At 44.6% G+C, this 19,282-nt stretch overlaps 1 pseudogene; it reads left to right on the forward strand.

Moving 5' to 3' along the window:
* Nucleotides 1-11,984: 11,984 nt before the first annotated feature.
* LOC118526051 (large ribosomal subunit protein eL8 pseudogene) lies at nt 11,985-14,095 on the forward strand (annotated as a pseudogene).
* The last annotated feature ends 5,187 nt before the right edge of the window (nt 14,096-19,282 follow it).

The raw sequence follows: 19,282 nt of genomic DNA on the forward strand, positions 1-19,282 counted from the left end.
TCTGAGCAGCGGTGTATAGCACCTGCAGGTAGGATGGATGTCTGGATAACCCACTCACTGATGGCTGGGATTCCTAAGATCCCCTGTGGCGTTTTCAAAATTTGGATAAATTCACAGATTAAAGGTTATCTGGGGACGCCTGGGTGGCTCAGTCGGTTAAGCAGCTGCCTTCAGCCCGGGTCATGATCCCAGGGTCCTGGGATCAAGTCCCACATCAGGCTCCTTGCTCAGCAGGGAGCCTGCTTCTCCCTCTCTCTCCTTCTGCTTGTGCTCTCTCTGTCAAATAAATAAAATCTTTAAAAAAAAAAAAAAAAGGTTATCTGGCAGGTACTTCTGCTCTCTACAAGTTAATAAGGGGCCACTGGAAAGGATCTTTGGCTGGCTGGACCACTAGTTTTATCCAATAACAAGATTTCGTATTTTCACAGTCCTTTCAGATACAACGGAAACACCATGAAGCCCGTGTGCAGTTACACATTTATATAAGAACTCATATTTTGAGGGGCGCCTGGGTGGCTCAGTCGGTTCAGCGTCCACTCTTGATTTCAGCTCAGGTTATGATCTCAGGGTCCTGGGGTTGAGCCCCAGGTCGGGCTCCATGCTCAGCGGGGAGCCTGCTTTGAGATCTCTCTCTCGCCTCTGCCCCTCCCCGTACTCGCTCGCTCTCCCTCTCTCTCTCTCAAATAAAAATAAATCTTAAAAAAAAAAAAAAAAAAAACTCGTATTCTGAAAAGCACATCCATGGACATTTGTCTCCTGGAATTATTTGCCTCTGTTAAGTGGTGTCTCTCGTTTTCTTACCTAGGTTGTGAACTGTGGGAAGAGGCCCTGACTTATATTTCTATATCCCTCATTCAAAAACTAGAAACACTGAATAATTGAAGTGTCTCTTCTGCTTTTTTTTGTTTTTGTTTAGGATTTTATTTGAGCGCCTGTGCATGAGTTGGGGAGGAGATGGGGTGGGGGGAGAGGGAGAAGTGCGCTCCCCGCTGAGTAGGAAGCCTGACACAGGGCTCCCTCCCAGGACCCTGGGATCACGACCTGAGCCAAAGGCAGACGCCCAACCAACTGAACCCAGGCACCCCTCTTCTCCTTTTTTATGGGGTCTTTTTGTTTACCTAGCTTTTAGGAAGAAGTATATCACAAAGGAGCTGATTTTAGGGTTTCAATCAGATATGGGGTTGTGGCAACTCTCCTGTAATCCAGACACCCAGGCTAATCTCCCTGTGCATCAGTGTTTTGCCTACAAGTCATTCATCTCAGAATAAAGACCCCAAGTCACCAGCCCCTCAATAACAAAATACAGACAACCCAATAGAAAAGAGAATTACAATGTTCAGAAAAAATGTATACTAAGAAAAAGTTTTTCAAAAAATGAAAGTACCTGGAATGCCACGGTTCCTACACATTCTAATTAAATGAGGGTTTTACTACAACCTCCCTTGAGGTATGTAATAGCTAAGACGCTGACATCTAGGAATCTAGGGCATGTTCATATGAATCCAGCCTTTCCCAGGGATATAGGTAGATGTAAAATGTGAAAGCTGTCTTAATTTCCATTGAATCAGAGTATGATGCCTGAAAAATGGAGAGCAGTTGATGTATCTGCTTGGCTTATACCCTCATCTAAGAACTGTCGCCCCACACCAAGTTTGACCTGTGATGTGGTGTCAAAAATCACAGCTCACTGTGTCAGGAATTAGGTGACCAAACCTGGACCACACAGTCCACTGCGGCTTTGGAATCTATGTAGGACTGGCTTGGGGATGATGGCCACAAGAGATGCTAGGCAGCTGTTGCAAGGCGGTTTTTCAAGCAAATGTAGCGTAGCACCCAGAGGAAAGGCTGCAGAGCAAGGTTCGAGAGGCTGTGCTCATGCAGCGTCCAGTTCAAAACCGTGCATCGCTTTCCTCTGTAAAAGGCACCTCACTTGGTGTTGGGAATACAGCAGTGAACGGAAGTACGGCTTCTGCTTTTTAGTGGGGGAAACAAGCATCAAGCCAATAGTTCTACACATTTATGCTTTTCAATTGCGACATGTGCTGGGGAAGGGCAATAATGGGATGTCACTTAGGTTGGGTACCTAGAAGCAAAGCCTGAAGCCGAGTCTCTTGTGAAGGGATTTCGTGAGGTTGTGCTTCTCGGGAGGAGCCTGTGAGGGAAACAGGCTAGAGCAGAGGAGGAAGCTGAGCAAAGATAGAGTGTCAGGCTGAAGTCGAGCCTCAGCCAGGTTCCATAGGTGCTCCGGAATGTGATGTCACATTTCCCCACCTTGAGGCAAGTAGCTAGGCCTTTGTATTCAGTGTGCAGTGTACAGTCGTTGGTTCTGCCCCTCCCACCGCCCCCTGGGAAGACATACCCTAGGCGTTGCCAGGGGACGAGGTTACCCGGAGGACAGTGCAACCATGAACTCTTGGCAGCCAACACAGAGCCAGTAGTCAGAGATGGGTGTACCGACAGACCAGACTGGGCCCCAACACTGCGGCCCTACACCAAAGCGTGTAGAGAGTGGGACTGGGAGACCTGACTTAGATTGGATAATCACGGTGAGACCTTGTAACAGTAGCCTTTATAGCACATAACTTCAAATATTAATTTTGTTTATGAATTTTTCCTACTCCGACTGGTTGGGTCCTTCGAACTTCTTGTTCCCAACAGGGAACGGATGAGTTCAAAAACAACTTTACCGGGGCGCCTGGGTGGCTCAGTTGGTTAAGCGACTGCCTTCGGCTCAGGTCATGATTCTGGAGACCTGGGATCGAGTCCCACATCGGGCTCCCTGCTCAGCGGGGAGTCTGCTTCTCCCTCTGACCCTCCCCCTCTCATGCTCTCTGTCTCCCATTCTCTCTCTCAGATAAATAAATAAAACCTTTAAAAAAAAAAAAAAAAAACAACTTTACCCCTTGCTTGGGAAGCCAGGGAGGGAATGAGAGGAGGAGCCTCTCAAGAGTAGTGGAAAGCTGTGCCCCAGTTGCTGGTGGTACCCAGTGAGACGAGCTTCACAGGCTCGTGATTTTGGGGTGTTTTCAAGCCTAGGCAAAGACCCCCAAACATTGGAGCCACCTCCTTCCAGAGCCCCTCAGAATTGGCTATGAGGATAGCAGCCGTGACCCAGATAAGCTGAAGAATAGAGGTCCTCGCCCACTTTTGAGGTCACTCATGAACATCCCAAATGCTTGTGAGACCCTAAAAGGAGGAAACACCCTAGTGACCACAGATTTAATTTCTGCTGCAGCACAGCAGAGGCCAAAAAAATTTAATTTGCTTTGAAGAAAATAAAGTGTGCTATTTCTCATACCTTCCTTGAGTGTATGAGCCAACACCCAAAGGATTGGAAGGAAGAATTTAGGGGATGAGGATCGATGGCAGGGAGAGCGAATTGCAAAAAAGCCCAGAGGCGAGACTTGCCTTACAAGCAAGGTAGGCAGGTAAGCTGGGGGGGCTAGGGGAGCGGCCCCAATCGGAGTTTGTTTTATCAAATAGAAGTTACCTTGGGTTTGAGCAGCTAAGAACAGAGGTGGAACGGCAGAAGAGCTTTTGCAGTGGCTCAAGAGAGAGATGAAGGTGGCTTCAGCTAGCAAGACAGAGGTGGAATTAGAGGGACCAGGGGTATCTCTTAGAGGGAGAATTGTCCAGATGGGCCCAGTAAGAAGTATATTTCATGAAGCCAGCACCCTGCTCATGGTTGTGGGGTTCAAAAGGAACTGGAGTGCCCAGTGTGAGCACTGCCCTTGTGACCCAGGGGCAAATTCTCTGAGCCAGATGCAGGCCTCCAGATGCAGTCCCTGCCCCCTGGGAAGGTAAGATCTGCATCCAGGAGCTGCCCATCCTTTGAAGCCCATTAGACCCACTTCTTAATAATAGAGTAACAGTAACAATGACACCCACAGTTAACTGAGCGCTTCTGAGTGCTTCAGGCACAGGATCCAGCCCTCACATCCACTTTTGAAGGTGGATATTATTGTCCTCGTGATCACGAGATGGTAACTCAAAACTGAACAACTTGTTCCGACTTGAAACCCCTCCAGTAGTAAATGGATTGCAACCTAGGCTGGCTGATCTCCAAACCCATGTCCTCTGCCTGGACCATGCAGCCTCCCCTGTGAGATCTTCTGTGACCACTCCTCTCTGAAATTGTAGGAAATCCTACTGGAACATTTAGTACTTGAAAATGTTTACCTCGTTTCCATAATTGAGATAAAGATCTAAAAAAAAAAATTGTTCGGAACTCGGGAGTCATGAAACATTTAAAAAATCCACTTATTACCAAATCCATATATAACTCCTATAACTCACAATTTTATCACTATGACTCATACTGTTGTTTCTGGGTATTACACGAGGTTAATTCATTAACGGTGTATTTTCAGATGTTGGTGCTTGGTAGTGGGCAGCTTAACGGCGATGCTATTTACCCAGCAGGGGGTGCTCTATTCCTTTGAGAAAGTGTGACTCGGAGGCAGCTCTTTTGGGAAACTAAACTGAGGATGCCCAATAAATACGGTGTTTTGCTTGGAAGTGATTCTGCAGATCTTGGCTGCCCCAAGTGCTGGGTAGGGGTTTGTGTAAATCCCTTGGATTCTGGCCGGCCACCCTTCGTGGGCTCACTTAGTGGGCTCCTCACTTGTGCTTTGTGAGGGGGCCAAGTGAGGGCACATGGAAGGTGAGGGCAGTTCAGAACTTTGATTACAGAGAAAGGTAGCCAGAATCAGGAATTGTGCCAGACTCTGACCCCAACCCATATTCATAGTCAGGCCTGGGGACTCTCATTAAGCTATTTCCCAGCTCTCTGTGTTAAATTATTTGGAGAATTTAGGCATCATCCTGGAACAATCCATTAGGCTCCAGAAAGACTATTTTTCCTGTCCTTATCTGGCCCTGTTTTACCCACAGTTACCTTTGTTCCCCACTTCCTTGCCGTTCTGCACCCTGTCGGTGAGCTCCTATAGAAAGCGGACGAGGGGAAGGGGCTGCCATGGAAAGGCCTCCGGATGGTCTCTTGAGTAGACTTCACATCTTGTGGCCTTCCTGGCCCCAATGGTGGCCTTGGCCTCTGCCCTTGGGCCAACCGAGTCCCACTTCATGGACATGCAACCTGGGTGGCCACCCAGGGCTCCCACTCAGAAGAGCCTGCTGAGGCTGTCTTGAAATTCTTAACAATCATTGAATAAGGGGCCCCATAAATTACAGAGCTGGTCCTTCAAACTATGGCAGCCATCTGTAGGAGTTCCATGTTGGACACTGACCACATGGACCCAGCAAATGCCCTCAACTGGGAATGAGAATTCAAGCCACCAAGTGTCTGCCTTTGAGGTATCAGAAAAGTAGGCACATCCAAGAGAAGGGACGGGAAAAAAGCCGGGGCAGACCCATAGGCATCCTGAAAGCTCTTCCCGTTCCTCATGAAATCCTACAGACCCATTGCTGAAATTGTTTCCTGAGCTTGACTGAGTCCTCTGTCATTGTCACCACCTGAAAACTAGCCCATCCTACCCACAGGGCGAGAGGGTAGGTAGAGAAACACCAGAAGTGTAACAAGACCGGTTTTGTGGACAGTTGAGAGAACTTGAAGCAAGGTTATCACCCAGTCCCAGGGCATGTCTGTGCCTAAATTTCATCCATCTTCCAGCCAACTGCTGTATGACCTTACACTCTCCGGTACTAGCTACAGCAATGTGGTTGTCTCGGAATAGAGCCTCTGATTGAAAGAAGATACGAGAGCACAATTACAGAGCTGAGAACCATGGTCAACACATGAGCTCATGAAGAGTTTCTACCTGGGTTTTTATTCCCATTTACCCTATGTGTTGAATCATATGAAAAAGCTGCTTTTATAGGTCAAAAGTAGGCACAATTTCCTGTTTTTAGTTAATTTTCTTCTTACCTAGAGCCAGCTGCACATGTACAAGCATACACACACACAGCACACACTGGATGTGACGAGGGGAGGCAGGGGCTGGCAAAGGGTGGAGAATTTGAAAACAACCAAGTGACTCCAAAGGAAGTGAGGGAGGTTGATGTATAAACCCATCCCAGTTACTCCATGTCTTCCCTGGTGACTCAGATCCCGTTTATCGTGGGGCCACCACCCAAGGGCAGAGGGGGTTTTCCTCCACCCACGCCGTGATCTTGCCTCCGCTCTCCTGGCATCTCTGCCCGTGCTCCCTCCCCATGTGTCGTCTGCATCTCAAGCAGTGCCCCTGCGTCCACCGCCATGTGCACAGACCGGTGCTCACTCTGGCACACAGTCTAACTGCGGGACTTCTTGAGAAAGAGAAAACACTTATGCCAAGGGCAATAATCTAAGAAGAAAGTGCTCAGTGTGCCTGGTAAGTGCTCACTAAATACTTACTGGGTAGATGGACGGGTGGATGGATGGATGGGTGGATGGATGGATAAATAGACAGAGAAATAATGCCATGGAAGAGGGGAATCAGAAGAGGAATCATCGGGGCACCTGGCTGGCTCAGTTGGTAGAGCATGTGACCCTTGATCTCAGGATCATGAGTTTGAGCCCCACATTGGGAGTAGTAATTACATTGAAAAAAAGTAAATAAAAAAATAAAAGCAGAAGAGGGGATTTAGGAAAGTTGTATGGAAAAGACAGCCTTTGAAAGGCTAGATTTATACATCTAGAGAAGCAGTGTTTGCAAAGGGACTTTTGGTGATGATATCCTGTCATTTCCCATTCAGTCCTAGTGTTTCCCTCCCTCTCTCCCTTCCTTCCAACTAAGAGTAGAGCTGGTATGTTTGGAAACAGGTGGGAAGTTTTTTGGTGGTCACAATGACTAGGATGATGGAGAAGGGGGTGTCAAAGTACATTGCTGCATTTAGTGGTATTTTAGCCAGACTGTTAACTATATTGCAAAAGAGAATTGTTCTATCCAAAGTACTAATGGTGACCACATTGAGAAATACCAGTAGGTGAGAGAAATATCCTGAACAGATTGTTACAATGTCACAAAGGAAGTGCTGGCAAAGATATCTACACGTTTTCTGCTTTTGTCACCCAAATCAAATCACGTGATCTCCCTTCTAGGGAAGAAGCCTGGAAGTCAGGTGTTGCTGAACAGATAGAGAGCTACTCAACAGAGGTTAGACCCTGGTCTCAACAAAAAGGGGACACAGTCAAGGTTTTTAACTAGAGGAATGATCTTGTCATATCTGTGCTTTAGGAAATGCCAAACCCCTATTTTTTTTATTAACATAATGTATTATTTGTTTCAGGGGTACAGGTCTGTGATTCATCAGTCTTACACAATTCACAGCACTCACCATAGCACATACCCCCGCCCGATGTCCCTCACCCAGCCACCTCATCCCTCCCATCCCCCTCCACTCCAGCAACCCTCAGTTTGTTTCCTGAGATTAAGAGTCTCTTATGGTTTGTCTCCCCCTCCGGCCAAACCCCTATTTTATTTTATTTTATTTTATTTTATTTTATTTTATTTTATTATGTTAGTCACCATACAATACATCATTAGTTTTTGATGTAGTGATCCACGATCCATTGTTTTCGTATAACACCCAGTGCTCCATGCAGTACGTGCCCTCCTTAATACCCATCACTGGGCTAACCAATCCCCCCTCCCCCCTCCCCTCTAAAACCCTGTTTGTTTCTCAGGTCCATAGTCTCTCATCCAAACCCCTATTTTAAAGAGAACCAAAATGTGAAGTGATAACAAGTTAATTTTGTTTAAAGCTTTACCCTGGTTCTGCACCACAGAAAGCTAAGAGGTCATTCTATATTTTAAAAACTTCTCCAAATATAAAGTATTCAAAAAATAAATTCATTCAACAAATTATGCTGAGACAATTGGCTTTCTTTTTGGATAAACAAAAAAAATTAAGTTAGATCCCTACCTCAAACCACATATTCAAGATGGTTTAGAGAATTAAACCTAAAAAAATTTTGAAGATGTTAGGAGAAAAATGTAGTTGAATACTTTAGGAACCTTGAGGTAGGGGAGGCCTTCCAAAGTAAGCTACAAAACTGAAGAACCATAAAGTACAAAAATGATAAGATTTTTACATAACAAAAAAAGTTAAAAGAATAGAAGCCAGGGGCACTTGGGTGGCTCAGTTGGTTAAGCGTCTGCCTTCGGCTCAGGTCGTGATCCCAGGGTCCTGGGATCGAGCCCCTTGTCCAGCTCCCTGCTCAGCGGGAAGCCTGCTTCTCCCTCTCCCTCTGCCTGCCGCTCCCCCTGCTGGGCATACTCTCTCTCTCTCTCTCTCTCTGTCAAATAAGTAAATAAAATTTGAAAAAAAAGAATAGAAGCTGGTTGTAACATATATAAGAGACAAGAGATTATTTTCCAGATAACCTACAAAGCTTCTATAAATTAATAAGAAAAAAGAGCCCCAGATGAAAAATGGGCAATAGGTATAATCAGGCAATTCATAGAAAAAAAGATGTAAAACATGAAAATATGATTATGGCAGATATTTCAGATTGGTTCACTCAACACCATGCCTACTACCCTGTAGCTTGTCTTGCGGCACGTTGGAGCCTAGAAAGCTAATGCCTAACAATTCCCAGGCTTCCTTAGAGCTAAGCTTCTGCATGTGACCTGGCTTCCCCTGGGCAGATATACCCTCAAGAGATCTACTGACTCTGTAGCACACAGGGTTAAGGGGGGGGGCGGTTCTTATTTTTTGTTTGTTGTTTTCCTAAATCAACATAGCAGCAATCTCACTGTCTAGATGCAGTCTCCTCCAGATTCACGGGTGCTGTGGACATGATGTAAGGTGTCTATCATGCAGCTGAGGCTGTGTGGTCCTGCATGCCAGGTGTGTCTGAGGCTTCCTGGTTTCCCGATTCCCAGGTCAGCAGTTGGGGCACAGCCTCCCAAATCCCCAGTTTCCTGGTAACGGAAGAAAGAGATGTTCCTTTGGCCGGTTGGTTCTGAGCTGGAGTTCTGGGAGTCGATCCTACTTTTTCACCTGATTTAACAAAATTTTAAGCACCAAATTCCCTATTTTAAACCAAGAAGTTCCCCTACTCTCTTTCTGCCTATCTTTCTATGTAAACTAAGCAGAGTGGCTTCTGTCATCTGTAGCTATACTCTGACACAATGGTCAGCCTTATTAAAAATCAAAGAAGTGTAAATTAAACCAACAAGGAAATGATTTCTTTCATCAGCATGTGAACACAAAGTGTTCACTAAAATTCAGTGTTGCTGAGGGTAGGGGAAAATGGGCCCTCTTTTGGAGGTTGTGTATGTCATCGAGATCTTTTTGAAGAGCAGTTTGGCAGAATCTACCCAAATATAAAATGTGCATCGTATCAAACCCAACTTTCTGCCTCCAGGCATCGGTCAAAGAGAAATACTGCTCCGGGTCCTCAAAAAACATTTTCCACAGATATTAACTGCATCATTGTGAGTAATGGAAAAATAACAATACATAGCTGAATTGTCCATCAAGAGGGAATAGTTAAGAAAATTATGGTACAACCGTTCTTTGGAATACTCTGCAGTTGTTACGGAATGAGGCAGAGCTCCCAGCACTAATATGGAAAGATCTTAAACATATTTCCAAGTGAAAAATAAATGGCAAAACAGCATGTATAGTGTGATCTCATTTATGTTTAAAAACACACATAACAAAACATGTTTCTATTGACACATGCATATGTCTGGGTAAACACAGAAAAGGTCAGGAGGGACACAAGCCAAGCTACCCTGTGGGGTGGGGACAGTGGGCAGAGGAGGGCCTTGGGCAGGGCTGTTACTTCTACCCTCTCATCTGTACTCTCTGAAGGTTTGAACATTTTACAATAAGAATGTATTATATTAGAATGTCATATATTATGTAATTATATTAATACAGAAATTAGAAAGTTATAAAACACTGTAGGGGCAAGATTCCAATTTTCAAATGCCTAAGCTAAAGATATAGAGAGACTGACCGATCTGTCATCTATCTATCTATATAAATAGATAGTTCTAGATAACTAGAAAGGGAGAAAGCAAATATGACAAAATTAACACATATTGAATCTAGGTGGAGGGATATGGGTATTCATTGCACTGTGCTTTCCACTTTTCCATATTTTAAAACTCTTCATAATAAAAAGTTGGAAATAAAAACATATCAAATCCACATCCTCGGACACACACACACTTTCCCTGTGCAAGCAGATTATTTTCAGAGGTGGGGGCAAATCCTGTGGCTTGTAAAGCTGCTAAAAAAGCAAAAAAGCATCAGCAGTCCTTCCCGCTGACTTCTTAGGGCAAGTGCGCCTCACTCTGGAAGCCAGGGTCCTGAGGAACCTTCGGAGGCCTCTGTGTGCACTAACTGGGATTGATAGTATGCCCCTGCCCCATCCCTCTGCAGGCACAGTCAGGGCCAGCACCTACTAGGGAGCAGGGACCCAGCTGGCCCTCTTCCCCTCTTCCTACAGAGGTAGAAAGTTCATGGCCAAGGGCACCTTGAATATCAAATATGGCCACCCACAAGTGCATATCTCTGAAGGCCCATGGTGAGGTGGCCATTGGTAAGAAGGAGACCTGGGGGCTCCTTCACGGCACACCAGGTGGCTCTGAAAAGGTTCCATTCATTTGAGCTGCTATCCCCAAGACCCCTCATTCAGTCCTCATCCTGGTGTTTATTTTTGACATAACAGTGTGAGAAGAATGGAGAAAAGAGGAATTGCAAAAAAAGGAACTGGAATTTTAATGAGAACCATCTGGAGTGTTTGCCAAGAGTGCAATGTTTGGTACAAGAAAGTAATTCCTCAGCTTAAATGAGGAAAAGAGAAATGGAGGAAATCATTATGTTGTGCTTGCCCCCCAAACTGATGCTGAACAGAACCACCTAGAACATGCACATCACACAGGAATGGGGCTGGGACTGAGCCTTGGGGAGATGGAGTGCGCCTTTCTCTGCTCCAGAGTTCACAGTGCGGAGGAATGTTTCTCCTCTGCCAAGGAGACTTTGAGGGATGGGTTGTGGTGGGCCCTGGGCCAGCGCCTGGAATCTGGGTAACCATGGAAACAGGCCCGCGGTTGACAACAAACACGGGATGGAATTTCAGCGTTCGCAGCCAGGCCACGGAGGAATGGGAAAGTTCGGGAAAGTTTTTTTGTTTTTAACCCAAGGATGGGGAAGGCACAGGAGGGAGCCACAGAGTTCCACATAAATCCTCCCTGCGCAGGACCCCAGTGGAGTCACGGGGAGCCAGCCTCTCTCAGAGGCTCTATTTCCACTTTATTCTTTTCATTTGTTTATAACCCACCTCCTTCCACCGAAGATTCCGTGGGGTAACAGCCGCTCCTGAGGGGTCTCTCAGTGCACCGCCGGATCCCTGTCCTCACACCAGCATAATCCCATATCTTGAGGGCAGCCACCCTCTGCGGGCATTTCAGTGCATTCTCTCAACGCAGCCTCAGAACAGTCCTGCAGCCAGGGTGGCCAGATCCCCACCTTCCAGATGGGGAAACGAAATTCAGGGAGCCAAGATCACCCAGAAACAGAGGAGCTTTCTGCCCCAGCCCAAGCCCATCTTCCTTGCACCATGCCATTGTACCTGTAATCTTTCTTCTGGAAACAAATGAGTAATTGTGGTACTCAGCATTTATGAAGAAGAGAAGGAACGCATCCTAGACCTCTCGGTGTGCAAATAAGGGCCACTCATTCATGTAGCTGCAGAAGTGGGCCTTGACTGAATAGAAAAGATTTATATTATGGAAGGGAGAAATTTTTACAGAGTTACTGGGCTGAAAAATTAAAGAACCATGGCTTCTAGAATTTTCTTCTCGGAGGTCTTTACAAATAGAGTGGCTGGCATCATCACCTGGACAGATCAGGGCTGAGAGTAAGGGAGCCAAAAAACATCCACTGCAGGCTCTTTGCTTTGCAGATGGGGAAACCAAGGCAGAATCGGTTCTCTTCTTGACAGCACGTCCCAGGAGCCCCCAAACGAGCCCATAGTAGACGGTCAGAGTCCACAGTGGGGTTTAGGTGAAACAGTATCAGTCAGCATGATTAAAACAGGAGGTAATAACAACTGGTACAGAATAGAGGATTGTTACGTCTGGGATCAGACTGGGGGTGCGGCGCGGGTGGGGAGGAGGTCCATGCATAATGGATTGGCATTCTGCAAAATAGATACACACGGTGTAAAATCCATTTTAGTTTTGCTGTTAGGACCATCATTAGTTAAGAAGGAGCCTCTGCTCCGAAAGGAGAAAGAGACTCAACAGTTAAGAATTCAGCAAAGAAGGTAGTTTTAAATCAGCAAAGTTGCATAACTTTATAACGGTTTCAAGAAATCATCTTGAAACTTCATGAGCAAAAAATGCCTCCGAATAAGCCAACAGGAAATAAGCAGTGCAAGGAATTTCTGGAAATAGGAGAGTGTTTTTTTGTTTGTTTTTAAAGTGGAAAAAAAAAGAAGTTTTAAGGAAAAAGGAAGCCCTGACCCACATAAAGATAGGGTTTCAGTAGAACGAATTTGAGAGCAAGAGGGAAAGTGTAAGCCTCCGCAGTGGAGTACCTAGGCCCTTGAGGGCTCTATGTGGGCTGCTGAGAACAACGGCAGTCCCGGAAAAATGGGCTCAAGAAACAGAGCTAGTTTCACACTAAAAAAGAAGTGTCATTCACTGGAAAATAACAAATCTGCAGGAAGCTGTCCACAGCCCTACTGAAGTTTACAGAGTAACTTACAAATGGTTTCAGCACTTAATCCAGGAATATCTGCTGTGTATCCTGAAGTCACTGACTCTTCCTATAGCTCTGCTTTGTAACTTTTTATCCTGAAAACCTCTAATTCTCTTATTCAGTCATTAAAAATGGGGGAGAACGTGTCATTTTTTTCTCAGCAAATGTTTTTGACAACTCGCTCTATGCTAGGCCCTGAGCGCAGCGCTATCATATCCGATTCTTACTGCCTCTTGCTTGGACTTCATACCATTTCTGAGTTTTTAATATTCAAATGCAGGGTCCATTGTGAATCTACGAGCCTCCTATAAAGTGTTGAGAGTTGTCCACCTTCAAATACTATAAGCACTATGCAAGCTTAAAGAGGCCACTGCTCATTCCTAATGTGAATCTTCTGTTTATGATTCATGGATTAAACCCTTATAAATGGCTTTATGTACATGCCCAAAATATGTGGATCCACAGGACGTCTGAGAGTATTCATGTTAAGTATGTATCCGCTCGTGAGAAAGTGTGTGTGGGAGGGAAGGAAGAAGTAGAAATTGTTTCCCCGTTTAAAAAAGCTAGAGGGGCAAGCAACAACTATTCATATACACCATAAAGAAATGAGTGTAGCTCTCTCCTCCAGCCATCCACCCTGCCAAAAGGAAAGAAGGCGAAGGGGAAGAAGGTGGCCCCGAGCCCTGCTGTCATGAAGAAGCAAGAAGCAGAATGCAATCAATCCCTGTTTGAGAAAAGGTCAAGAATTTTGGCATCGGAGAGGACATCCAACCCAAAAGGAACCTCACACTCTTTGTCAAATGGCCCCGTTACATCAGGCTGCTGCGGCAAAGGGCTATCCTCTATAAACGTTTAAAAGTGCCTCCTGTGATTAACCAGGTCACCCAGGCCTTGGGCCGCCAAACAGCTACTCAGCTGCTTAAGCTGACCCACAAACACAGACCAGAGTCAAAGCAAGAGAAGAAGCAGAGATTGTTGTTCCGGGCTGAGAAGAAAGCTGCCAGCAAAGGGGATGTCCCCACTAAAAGGCCACCTGTCCTTCGAGCTGGGATTAATACTGTCACCACCTTGGTGGAAAACAAGAAGGCTCAGATGGTACTGAGTGCCCATGACGTGGATCCCACTGAGCTGGGTGTCTTCCTGCCTGCCCTGTGTTGTAAGAGGGGGGTTCCCTACCGCATTATCGGGGGGAAGTCCAGGCTGGGGCATCTGTCCACAGGAAGACCTGCACACTGTCGCCTTCACACAGGGTAACTCGGAAGACAAAGGAGCTCTGGCTAAGCAGGCAGAAGCTGTCAGGACCAATGACAATGACAAATACAATGAGATCCGCCATCACCGGGGAAGCAACATCCTGAGTCCAAAGTCGGTGGCTCACATTGCCAAGTTGGAAAAGGCAAAGGCTAAAGAACTGGCCACCAAACTGGGCTAAGTGTACACTGTTTAGTTTTCTGTACATAAAAGTAATTAAAAGCTCTCTTTCAAAAAAAAAAAAGAAGTGAGTGTGTGTAGAGCTAATGATGGGAGAAGCCAATGCATCTCCAAATTGTCATTCCTTTAGCTCTTGAAAACATTACTCTTTAATGGGAAACCAAGGGTTGCTGTTTGTTCTTTCAGTAATTACACTATTTTTTTTTAATTTCAATGATTTCTAAAAACCATTTTAAACCTTTTAAAAAATCACTTTAATGCTTTTATTTAAAAAACCCCTTTTATCCTTTTATAAAATCTTTATTTAAAAACCTTTATTAAAAATAAAATCTTGGGGCGCCTGGGTGGCTCAGCCGTTAAGCGTCTGCCTTCGGCTCAGGTCATGATCCCAGGGTCCTGGGATTGAGCCCCACATCGGGCTCCCTGCTCAGCGGGAAGCCTGCTTCTCCCTCCCCCACTCCCCGTGCTTGTGTTCCCCCTCTCGCTGTGTCTCTCTCTGTCAAATAAATAAAATCTTAAAAAAAAAAAAAATGAGGGGCGCCTGGGTGGCTCAGTCAGTAAGCAACTGCCTTCAGCTCAGGTCATGATCTCAGGGTCCTGGGATCGAGCCCCACATCGGGCTCCCTGCTCTGCGGGAAGCCCATTTCTCCCTCTCCCACTCCCCCTGCTTGTGTTCCCTCTCTCGCTGTCTCTCTCTCTGTCAAATAAATAAATAAAATCTTTAAAAAAAAAAAAAGCAATCTTGTCATTTGCAATGACGTGGACGGAACTAGAGGGTATTATGCTAAGTGAAATAAGTCAATCAGAGAAAGACAATTATCATATGATCTCACTGATATGTGGCATTTGAGAAACAAGACAGAGGATCATAGGAGAAGGGAGGAAAAAATGAAACAAGATGAAACCAGAGAGGGAGACAAACCATAAGAGACTCTTAATCTCAGGAAACAAACTGAGGGTTGCTGGAGTGGTGGGGGGTGGGAGGGATAGGGTGGCTGGGTGATGGACATGGGGGAGGGTGTGTGCTATGGTGAGTGCTGCGAATTGTGTAAGACTGATGAATCACAGACCTGTACCCCTGACACAAATAATACATTATATGTTAATTTAAAAAATAAATAAATAAATAATAAATAATAAAAAATAAATAAAAACCTTTATTATTCAGGTGTTCATTACTTCAGGGATTATTACACTGAGAGAAAGGACCCCTTGCTGTTGGCATGGGGGTCTCCGCACCATTACATCATGCAGTGCTAGCCTGAGTTGAAAAGGCCTTCGAGGAGATCATCTCAGCCCAGGTGCCCAAAGGTTTGTCATGAGAAAGTGTTCTCCAGGCAAGGCGTCCCTTTCTGACCAACTGCAGATCGTGCCCACTGGATGAGCAGAAACCCACATACTGGATGTGCTCTGAGTGAGGAGCACCCTGAAGACCCCTTCCTGCCCCATCCCTGGCCTGTCCCCTGGGCTTGCTTCTTGCCTTCATGGGAAGAAGAAACCCAGAAACATTGGAGCTATTACTCAAATACTCTATATTGTGTGAAATTGATGAGGATCACTGCTGTTTCTGCCAAAATGCCTAGGTGAAGCTGGATTCTTCAACAATAATTCCAATGAAAACTATGAGCCAGAAAATGTTGAAGTCCAGTTTGTATTGTGCTGTCAGATAGTGAAGCCCAACAAGCAAACCTGTATCCAGGTAATATCCCGTATCCAACAAAGAAATCTGCAATTTCATTGTATCATTTAGGATGCTTTGGGTTGCAAGTAAAATGGAACGGAACTAGCAGAAGCCTAAGCAACAAGGGAATTTATTATTTCATGTAACCAACCCAGATCCAGGCCTGATTAATTCCACAACTAAATGATATCATCCACAACCCAGGTTCTTATCCATCTTTAAGGCTCTTGTGTCCTCCTCAGCTGTCAGCTTGCTCCCTTCATAGTCACAAGATGGTGGCCACAACTCTGGGCAACACATCCTCACATCAGAAGCAGAAAGTGATTATCTTTTCCCACTGGTTCCGGGATGGGCAGATGGTAGAATCTAACCTCTGAGAGCTTAGCTGTGAGCGTGGAGCAGAGGTGAGTATCACAGACACACACACACACACACACACACTCTGGATAGATCTAGCTGTGTGGGCTGCTGGAAGCCCCATCTTGTAACTAACTGTGTGGTGAGTGCGTATCTGAGAACAACCTGAATATTCAGAGGAGAGAAGAACCAAGCCAAGAGACAGGTGAAACCGGATATAAATGTCATTTTGAAGCCACATATGCCCTTGGCCTTTTTAGTTCATGAGCCAATTCCCTGTTTGACAGGACAATTCAGGGTGAGTTTTCTGTCACTCACAACACACAGACCTCATTCATACACCTTACTTGTGTCATTTTTCCAATCCTAATCTTCCTATTTTGTTTTGCTCTTTTAAAAATATTACTACTGGAGACATTCTACAATATATGTGGCCAGTATTGTTTAAAAGTGACAAGGTCATGATCAACAAAGACTGAGGAAAAGGCCACAGATTGGAGGAGTCTAAGGAGACATGAAAACTAAATGCAGTGTTGTATCTTGGATTGGATACCTGGAACAGAAAAAGGATATTAGTGGAAAAATGAGGGAAATCCAAAGAAAGTCTGTAGCTTAGTGCATAGTATTACACCAATCTCCATTTCCTAGTTGGACACATGTGCTGTGGTTATGTAAGGGGTTAACATCAGAGCTGGGTAAAAGGTATATGGCAACTCTCTGTACTATCTTTGCAACTTCTCAGTGGATCTAAAATTATTCCAAAATAAAAACTTTAAATAAATATATAAGTGATCACTAATATTCCAAGGTCTAGTAAACACTGAACTAGTTTGACTTTTTCAAGTCACAGATGAGAAGGGTAAGTTACAAAGAGATTGGGACTTGCCTGTAGCACCTGGAGATTCATGTCAGAGCTGAGCCTAGGACTCAGGTTGCATCATCCAGGCGCACAACCACCCTGCAGCCTGGGGACCCGGGACTTCACTCAAAGGAATTAGTTTCCATGGAAACAGCTCTTCCCTAAGCACACTAAATTCCCTTGCAGCTCTCCATATTAGCTCCGGACTATTACATTTCAAAGTCCATTTTTCATATTAATAAATTACACAGTTATAGCAGTCCAGGAATGAGCTATAACACCATGCAAAAGGAATTTGTACCAGAAATTTAAACTACCATATGGTCAATGGATTAACATTAACCATAAATAGAAACCATCACATCCTGTGGTGCCTGCCAATCGCATTTGTTTGAATTGAGTGTTTTCTGAAAGGCAATACACGAAAAATGTTAACCCAAGCCACAACATTTCCAAAGACAGATTTTGAAGGGGCTGTCTCTCAAATAACTTAGGTGAGAGTGAACATGGCGCTCTGGAAGAATCCATATTACATGACTCAAAAAGTGATTCTTGCGACGGCAGACACTGATGTCAAAGACGCATTTGTAAAAACTGGATAGAATGTGTCTCATAAAATGTAAAGGAAAAAGCAGAATAAGCCCCAGCCCTCCAAGAATGATCTCCTCTACCGTGGTGAATTCCTCCATGCAGAGTTTAGTGACACAACCTCAGGATGAGACACTTTGAGAAAAAGGGAAATACCCCTAATCCACCTGCTTTCCTCCAAAACCATAGCAATCTCATCCTCCAGGCTCACCCTCCCATAATGTTTCTGTCATCCACACCCCAGTACTCAGAGCTGGGTCCAGAGTTGGTCACCAATGTTAGTTCCCTTCTCTCCTTGTTTTCCGCACCCAATCATTATCCCTCTTCCATCCTGTGAGCACTGGCCCTTGGGCAGAGCCCAGGCATCTGCTGGAATGCTGATCCCAGGATGTCAGAACCCAAGGGGATCCCTGAGAAACATGGACCAAAGTATGCTAATTAACACCCTTCCCTATAATTGCTGGTGACTATTGGAATTATCTGATAAAAGTTATGACAGTATTTCCCCCTTCATGGGCACAGAGATGACTTAGGAAGCACATCATGATAGAGGAAAGCCACAATTTCTGATGTTGGCTACGGTGTCCCCCATTAGCTAATGGTTATATGACAGAAGATAAAAAATTATCTTGACAGGCAGGAATAATGGGCCCCAAATTACAAAATGTAATTTAGAAAGAATGTAGGCAGTGCCCTACAGTTAGGTTCCAAAAAGTGCCTTGCAGAGGCCCAGGAGGCAGCGTGTGACACCAGCAAGAGCGGAGGCCAGGGTCTGGGAGGGCCCAGTCCCAGCCGAGCCTCTGACCAGCTGGCCACGCTTGGACAAATTGCTAGCTTCAGGGAATGCAGCTTTCTCAGCTGGAAAATAAGAAACTCAAACGAAATGATCTTTCGCATACTTCCCAGACTTGAAGCAATTCTTTGCCAACCGTAGGAAGATGACTCAGTGAATTGTGGTGCATCCCCATGATAGAGTATCATGCAGCTGTTATAGGCCCCATGTTTCCCGAGAATATTTGATAACATGAGAAAGTGCTTGTGACATGAGGAAAAATAAATAAATATGGGTTGTGGTTCTTATTTTGCAAAAAGAAATAGAGATGCCTCAGAGGAAAAAAAAAAGACTAGAAGAGAGTAGAAAAAGTATTAAAAGTGCTTACCATGGGTGGTTTAGTTTTTATTATTCGGAGCTCTTAAAATTGTATTTATCATCACAAAGGTAGTAAACGCTTGATAAAAAAATACTCCAACAATACACAAGTATATACAGGAAAAATTAAAGTTTCCCCTTTTTTCCTCCCGCTGCCACTCCCTAGGTGTAACCTATATTAACATTGTGAAATAAATCAGACTTCATGTGTTTAAAGCTAAATTTGTTAGAAGCATCCTTTGTCTCAAGCAGTCTACAAAGAGAAAGCTAGGAACATTGGTGATTTTTATTTTCTTCACTAGAAACCTTAGGAAGAGAGCTTCCAAGAAATATTAGAATAAAAGTAAGAATGAGGATAAGAATAGAAATAATAAATAAATCCAAGTACTAGCACTTTTATAAATGGTTTTAATAAAAGTCTAATAATCAGTTTTATAATGACTGCAATATTTGGAGTGCTTTTATTTCTTAAAGTATTTGAAGCATTTAAGAAAGTCTGATATAATGGATTTGTTTTAGAATACAATTTAGAATATGATAAATGTTCAGAAAA

This window comes from Halichoerus grypus, chromosome 1 (assembly GCF_964656455.1).
Source record: "Halichoerus grypus chromosome 1, mHalGry1.hap1.1, whole genome shotgun sequence".
In the NCBI taxonomy this organism is placed as follows: domain Eukaryota; kingdom Metazoa; phylum Chordata; class Mammalia; order Carnivora; family Phocidae; genus Halichoerus; species Halichoerus grypus.